The sequence below is a fragment of the Fukomys damarensis genome, unplaced genomic scaffold, assembly GCF_012274545.1.
Source record: "Fukomys damarensis isolate Sample0158 unplaced genomic scaffold, DMR_v1.0_HiC HiC_scaffold_20, whole genome shotgun sequence".
Lineage (NCBI taxonomy): Eukaryota > Metazoa > Chordata > Mammalia > Rodentia > Bathyergidae > Fukomys > Fukomys damarensis.
Window position 1 is genome coordinate 3,424,717 of NW_022900932.1, and position 6,859 is coordinate 3,431,575.

Below are 6,859 nucleotides of genomic sequence, written 5' to 3' on the forward strand. Positions count from 1 at the left end.
CTTAAGAACAGAGGCTGGGTTTTATCTTCTGTCATCTTACTCCTGCCTCATATTTAGAAGATAGTAAATTCTTACTGGATTGAATTAACTCACTCAGAAGTACTGTATCATGTACAGACAAGTCAAAACAGCTCGTGTACATTTTATGACTGCAGTCCCTTTCCCCAGTGCCCTCCCAATGAGTAGTGGGCAACAGCTTTGATTTAGACAGTCTGGAATTTAGGTACATCATTGATCTGGTGGGGTATGGGTTTGTGTGTGGTTTCCCTTTGTTCTTGGTGTCTGGTAGACTGCAGTGATAGCAGTCAGGGTCTGTCTTATACAGACCTGTTCCCAAGAAAACTAAAAGGTGAAATATGTAGTGGGGGCAGAGAGGATCAAAGAGTGGAGGAAATGATTGGCAAAATGTTAGAAATTGTTGAAGTTGAGCAATGCATACATGAGGTTCATTATAATATTGTTTCTGCTTTTGTGCGTGTTGTAAATAATAAAACGTTACGGGTGTGCAGCTAAATAAACAAGAACAAATTTAGCACTGTGCTTGAAAAACACCTCAAAGCAAATGAGCTACTGTTACTGAGTCAATTCTGTTATCTAGGTTAAGTAGTATATTTAGTCCTAACCCATCTCACACCTCCTCTGTTGGTGAGATATCAGGAGGCTAAATTTAAAAAATTAACACTCTGCAGTATTATGTGCCTGGTGGCCTGGGAATTGTGACATCCAAGCAGCAAGCACCTGTTGCCTCGGTGCTTCCCTGCTTTCCAGCACAGGTATGGTTTTTGGTAGGAAAGAGCTGGACTGTACCTGAGCAAAGGTGAGGCTTTGAACGGGCTTGGGGCCCCAGGATGGAGAAAGACTGGAGTTCAACTAGGCCTCCTGTGACCCAGAGCTTTCAGGTTAGTGGGAGGTGCTAAAGACACAGGCATTTGTCCTCTGCCACCTGTCCACTCCACAAGTATTTGGTGAATATCTGCTGTGTGCCAGGTGATAGAGGAATGAGCTCACCTACTGGGGAGCAGAGGAAGGCAAGGCAGACAGTACAACTTATGTTAAGAGAAGTAAGAGAAGTGAGGGAGTGCCAAGTGTTTGAAAATTTTGTAATTTTCAAAGAATGGTCAAGGACTGTCTCACTGAAGAGGTAAAGTTTGAGCAGAGACCTGAGAGAGGTTCGAGGTGAGTCTTTGTTTAGAGGACGTTTATTCCAGTCAGAGTAAACAGCAAGTTCAAAGGCCCTGAGGGGAGTGTGCCTGGTATGTTTGAAGAACCTGAGGAGGCCAGCCAGTGTGGGCGCAGTAGGGTAAGAGTGAGAAATACCAGATTTTAGAGGGGAGTGGATTGAGGCCCCACATGTCGGTAACAGCCAGTGACTGACTGTGGACTGTGAGTGATACGAGGACCACTGGAGGACTCCAGGCAGGCGAGTGGCGTGATGTCACCGACGTTCTGAAAAGGTGATTCTGCCTGCTGTATTGAGAATCAGCTGTGACGGGACAAGGGTCGAAGAAGGAAAACTGGGTAGGAGACTACCTACCAACTTGCTGGTCCAGAAAAGAGACGGGGGCCGGGGATTTAGCTCAGCGGTTCGGTGGCCTGCCTTGCAAGCGCAAGGACCCGAGTTCGATCCCCGGTACCAAAAAAAACAAAGAACAAAAAACAGAAAAGAGACAGGGTGGCTTAGATCCACAGTGAAGTAGTGGAAGAGAAAGCAAGAGGTAGCTGGGTTCTGGACCGACTGTAAGAGGGCCCAGCAGAACTAGCTGGTGGGTTAGATGTTGAGGCCGACCCTCACATTCAGGGCCTGAACAGTAAAGGGTAGGATTCCCGTTTACTGAAGTGGGAATGCTCAGAGAGGCAGGTCTGAGAAGGGGCGATACAGAGTTCACGTCTTGTGTGAGATGTTTTGTGAACATCAAAGTAGAGTTGTTGATTAGCAGCTGGGTGTACAAGTGTGCTGGACCCTAAAAAGTTATCTGTTCTCCCAGAGCCTGGTGAGAGGCAGAGGAATACGGCAGGAAGCACGCTGGTGGATTAGCTGTCAGGATGTGCTCCACTCTCAGGTAGCTCTGTGATCCTTTGGGACTCCTCCAGCAGGGCTGGCTGTGTCTTCTCCGGAAAATGATCTCATTAGACTGGAAATGAACAGTCTTCCCAGCCCTTCCCACTGTGAGAGCTAATGAGTTAGGTGCTTAGTAAACACAGTGTCTGTGTATTGAGAGCATTTTCGAAACTACCAAGCTCTCTAAATGGAATAGTTGAGTTGATGGTAAAATTCCTTCCTTTATTTGCCAAAGAAATACATGGCAGGGAGTGCCTGCCACGTGCCGGGTGTTGTGCCACGCAAGGATGCAGTGATGGAAGGTGAATCTGTACCCTTGGGGAGCCCTGTGGATGAGCCCCCAACCCCAGAATAGCTCCACTGTTACCTACAGGGGGAGCACAGGGCTGGAGTCTAACATCGTGGTGTGACCTTAGCTGGGGAAAGCTTTTTCTTGACCCAGGTCTGGGAGAAAATAGTGAACATGGATGTCAGAGATGAGGCAAGATGATATTCCAGTCAGGCAAGTGTTCAGCCTCCCTGGGACTGGGGAAGAGTTGAAATAGGAAGGAATGTGCTGGCAGGTCTCATTCCTTCCCACCCTCTTTTTTTTTCAGGTCCTTGTGCTTGCGAAGCAGGTGCCAGAACCACTGAACTAGATCCCCAGCCCCTCACCCTTATTTTTTTTCAGCATTTACTCTAGGAGATTCTCCTAAGAAGCTCATAGTTCGGGCTGAGGATTTAGCTCAGTGGCCTTGCACCTGCCCCACAAGTGCAAGGTCCTGAATTCAATCCCTGGTACCAAAAAAAAAAAAAAAAAAGGTCATTATTTAGGGCCAGGATTTAGCTTAGTGGTTTCACCACCTGCCTTGAAAGTGCAAGGTCCTGAGTTCAATCCCCAGTACCAAAAAAAAAAAATAGATGAAACCTGGTCTTAGAATCTTCGATTAGATTTCATTCACAATAAGTAGAATTGAATTGAGATTTGAATTAGAGCTAATGGGCTCAGTTAGCACTGGGCACAGTGGCACATGCTTGTGATCCCAGATACACAGGAGGCTAAGGCAGAGGGATTGCATGTTCAAGGCCAGCCTAGGCAACTTAGTGTGACCCTGACTTAAAATGAAATTTTTAAAAGGGTAGGGATGTAGTTTAGAGCTCCCAGAATCTCCAGAACCAAAAAAAAGGGGGGGGGCTTAGTTGTATAACCTAGTGGTGTTAATCATTTGGTATCTGTGGACACATTCTTTGAGTGAATTCTTTTTTATATTTTTTTTGGGGGGTGGGGACTGGGAGCCAAGCTTGGGACCTTGTATTTACAAGGCAGGAGTGGCGCCACTAAGCTAAATCCTCAGCCTGTTTGTTAGATGCTAATTAAACCAAGAGGCATGTTTTCCAGAAACTAAAATTATAATCAGTATGACATTAAGAATGTGTTATTTGCCCCTAAAAGAGTCAGGTATTAAGGAAAACACATACTCTGGCACCGCAGTCTGTTAATGCATCTGGAAGCTGTCTTCTCCTGTGTTGATCCTTGTACCTCTTAGATGTTGGTGCTTATACTTTAGTGCTCCCCTGTCCATGAGCATCTGAACCAAAACCCCCAACACATGCCTGAAAGTCTGGCCAGTATCAAACCCTGTGTGCACTGTTTTCTTCCTATGCATACATAGCACAGAGTTACTTTTTCCTTCTTAACTAAACGTTTGTCATGATACTGTGGCCCTAACTTTTGCAGTCTAGGTACAACAGCGAAACTAGCATGAAGTTATTTTTCCTTCTTCCCAAGTTCATGAGTGGAGAATTCATTTTTACCATCCATCTTAGCAACTTCAGCAATGTAATTTTTTTCCTTACTGAGAACTCAGAATCACAAAGACCTGCTGTGTTGGATGGGTTGCTCCAAGCCTCATAACCTGCTAGACTGTCGCTGCTGTGAGTCAGAGAATCTCCTCTGATACCCGTAGGTTAACATTCCACAGAGCTTGCCATCCAGTGAGTTGTTCATCTCTGATTGCACTTTGTAACTGTTCATTTGTTGGAATTCCCTTCAGCTTTGGGATGGTTGATACAGCATGAGATGGAAATTTTTAAGATCCCAAAGTAATCGGGGTCTCTTTGAGATCTTTGGGCTTTCCTGAGATGTGGGTACAGGGATGTGGTCCTGTATCTGAGCCCAAAGTACTATTCCCTGTGCTCACTACGGCAGCACATATACAGAGTTCTGTACTCTGTCTGAGACCACCCTCTAACCCTAAGAAGTACCAGGGAATGGCACAGAGCAGGGAGGGAGAAGAGGAGTCCCTGCCTAGACCCTACATCAGCCAGCACTACCCTTACTGTTCCCTTCTGCTCAGCTTGGCCAGCTTCCCCTGTGGAATTCTGTAATGGCACTCAGGAATTGGGAGCCAAAATGACTTTGTTGCAAACCTGTAACAGAATAGGTTCTATAGGTTCTTGCTTATTCCTTGACTGTGCTTTGTGATTGGGGATCATAGATATTCCTGGAGCCAACAAAGGGAGTGCAAAGCATGCTTTTGGGCTCTTTGAATTTTTTATTTATTTTGTATAGATAAAACATTCCCCGAGCTTAACTGAAATATAAACAACCATTGAAAAGTCATCTTTCCCTGGTCACGCCCCAGCCACTCTGCTCCCCTCAGGCAGCCCTGGTTAATAATTTCTCAACTATTCTTCCATGGACTTTTTAGATCTTTCTAGGCTTTTAGTAGCTTCCTCATTTGTGTCTTCCTTAATATGGAAGTTCATACTAATAGATATTTATGCTATCCCTCCACCCTGTGTGTGTATGTGTTTGCGTGTGTGTAAGTGGGAATCTACCCCAAGTGACTCTACCACTAAGCTACATCCCAACCCCCTCTTTTTTGTTTACTTTTTGCTTTTTGAGGCAAGGTCTCCCTGTGTAGTGCAAGCTGGCCTTGAATTCACAACAGTCCTCCTGCCTCTGCCTCCTGAGTGCTGGGATTACAGGTGTATACACCAACCATACCTGGCATCCTTCTCCACTTTTTGGTAGTCTCACTAAGTTGCCCAGGCTGACCTTAAACTAGCAGTTGTATCTCAACCTCCTGAGTAGCTGGGGTGCTAGGTGTGTGCCACCGTGCCCAACTGGAATAGATGTTTTTCTTTGTAGGGTCTAGGAGAGATGATGTACAGGAAATAATAGGAAGGCTGGGTGAGGGGAGGAAAACCACAAAGATGGAAGGGCTGGCCTTTCAAGATAGCAAGGTTGGTGTAGAGCTGCCTCTCAGTCCATTGTTGGCAACTTTTTATTTTGATGTTATTTGGTGCTTGCAATACAGGAATTGAATCCAGGGCCTCCTGCATGCTAGGCAAGCCCTCGGAACTACAGCTATAGCCATTTATTATTACTATTTTATTATATTATTATTTTGAGTTAAGGTCTTTCTAAGTTGCCCAGTCTGGCCTCACACTTGCCATCCTCCTGCCTCACATTCCCACATAGCTGGAATTATAGGTGTGCACAAACTGTCTCAACCATTGTATTTTATTTTTTTATTGATTTTTTTTTTCAGGGCTATAGATTGAACTCAGGACCTTATGCATGCTAGGCAAGCACTCTACCCCTGAGCTGCATCCTCAGACCATTGACCATTTTACTTTTACCAGTAAATTTGGAGGGGGGGTGGGGGTGGGGATTTAGTTCAGTGGTTCCGGTGCCTGCTCTGCAAGTGCAAGGACCTGAGTTCGATCCCCCGTACCAAACAAAAACAAAAACAACAACAAAATTTGGATGGGGGCTGTGTATCGGGGATTAAATTTAGGACCTTGTGTTTACAAGGCAGGCGGCGCCACTGAGCTAAATCCCCAGTCCTGACCGTTTTATTTGTTGTTTGTTTGTTTGTTTGTTTTTTGAGACAGGGTCTCACTATGCAGTAGAGACTGCCCTGGGACTCACTCTGTAGCCCAGGTTGGTCAACTCCCAGCCATCCTCCTGCCTCAGCCTCCTGAGTGCTGGGATTACAGATGTGTACCACCACACCTGGCTGACCATTTTACTTTTAAAGTCCTCTACCTCTTTAGCTATTCATTTATTTTTGCTCCCTTCTAGCCTTGTCTCAAATGGAGTTGAGTTTTTTGCAAGTTGGAATTGGATGAATGTACAACCGTATGTCTTTCTTTTTCCACTTGTGGTTAATCTGTTAATCTCTATTAATCCAGATGGTCTTCATGGTTCTTGTCTAAAACATTTAAACAAGAATCATTGTCCAGGTAGCTGCTTGTTTATTGTGCATTCTTTGTGTGGATAAATTATGACGATGAGGTTATTAGATATTGAATCCTGAACCTCTCTCTGGGGTTCAGCACAGACCGATTGTTCTCTTGAGAGCCTGGAGCAACTTCAGTGCCATAAGCAAGGCACATTTGTTCCTGTCTGTCTACCTTGCCAACCTCAATAGATGGATTTGGATTTTCTTTAACTAATAGACTTTACTAAATTGTTTTAAGTTTGTAGAAATTCTGAGCAGAAGTACAATATGTTTCCATATGCTTCCCCTACTCATTTTATTATTAACATCTTGCATTTGCCTGTATACATGTTGCCACTGGTGAACCAGCCCCAATATAGTGTTAGTAAGGAGTTTACCCAAGGGCTTACTCTGGGTTGTATAGTCTGTGGGTTTTGCCAGAAGTTGTCATGTCACTCTTATAGTATCAAACAGAAGAGTTTTGCTGCCCTAAACGGCCACTGGGCTCCACCTATTCATCCTTCTCTTCTTTGCCCAGGACTTCTAGTAACCACCGTTCTTTTTTTTTTTTTTTTTTTTTTTTTTTTTT

General features: G+C 44.7%; 1 protein-coding gene across 3 annotated transcripts in view; it reads left to right on the forward strand.

The window, feature by feature from the left end:
• The first annotated feature begins 814 nt into the window (after nt 1-814).
• Nucleotides 815-6,859, forward strand: part of Znf76 (zinc finger protein 76) — a 26,280-nt gene continuing 20,235 nt past the window's right edge. Inside the window, exon 1 of one of the 3 annotated variants that reach the window (XM_010605329.3) lies at nt 815-1,454. The gene's annotated coding sequence lies outside the window, so the exon portion shown is untranslated. The remainder of the gene's footprint in view (nt 1,455-6,859) is intronic. The other 2 variants (XM_019204710.2, XM_010605330.3) reach the window with 2 other exon arrangements.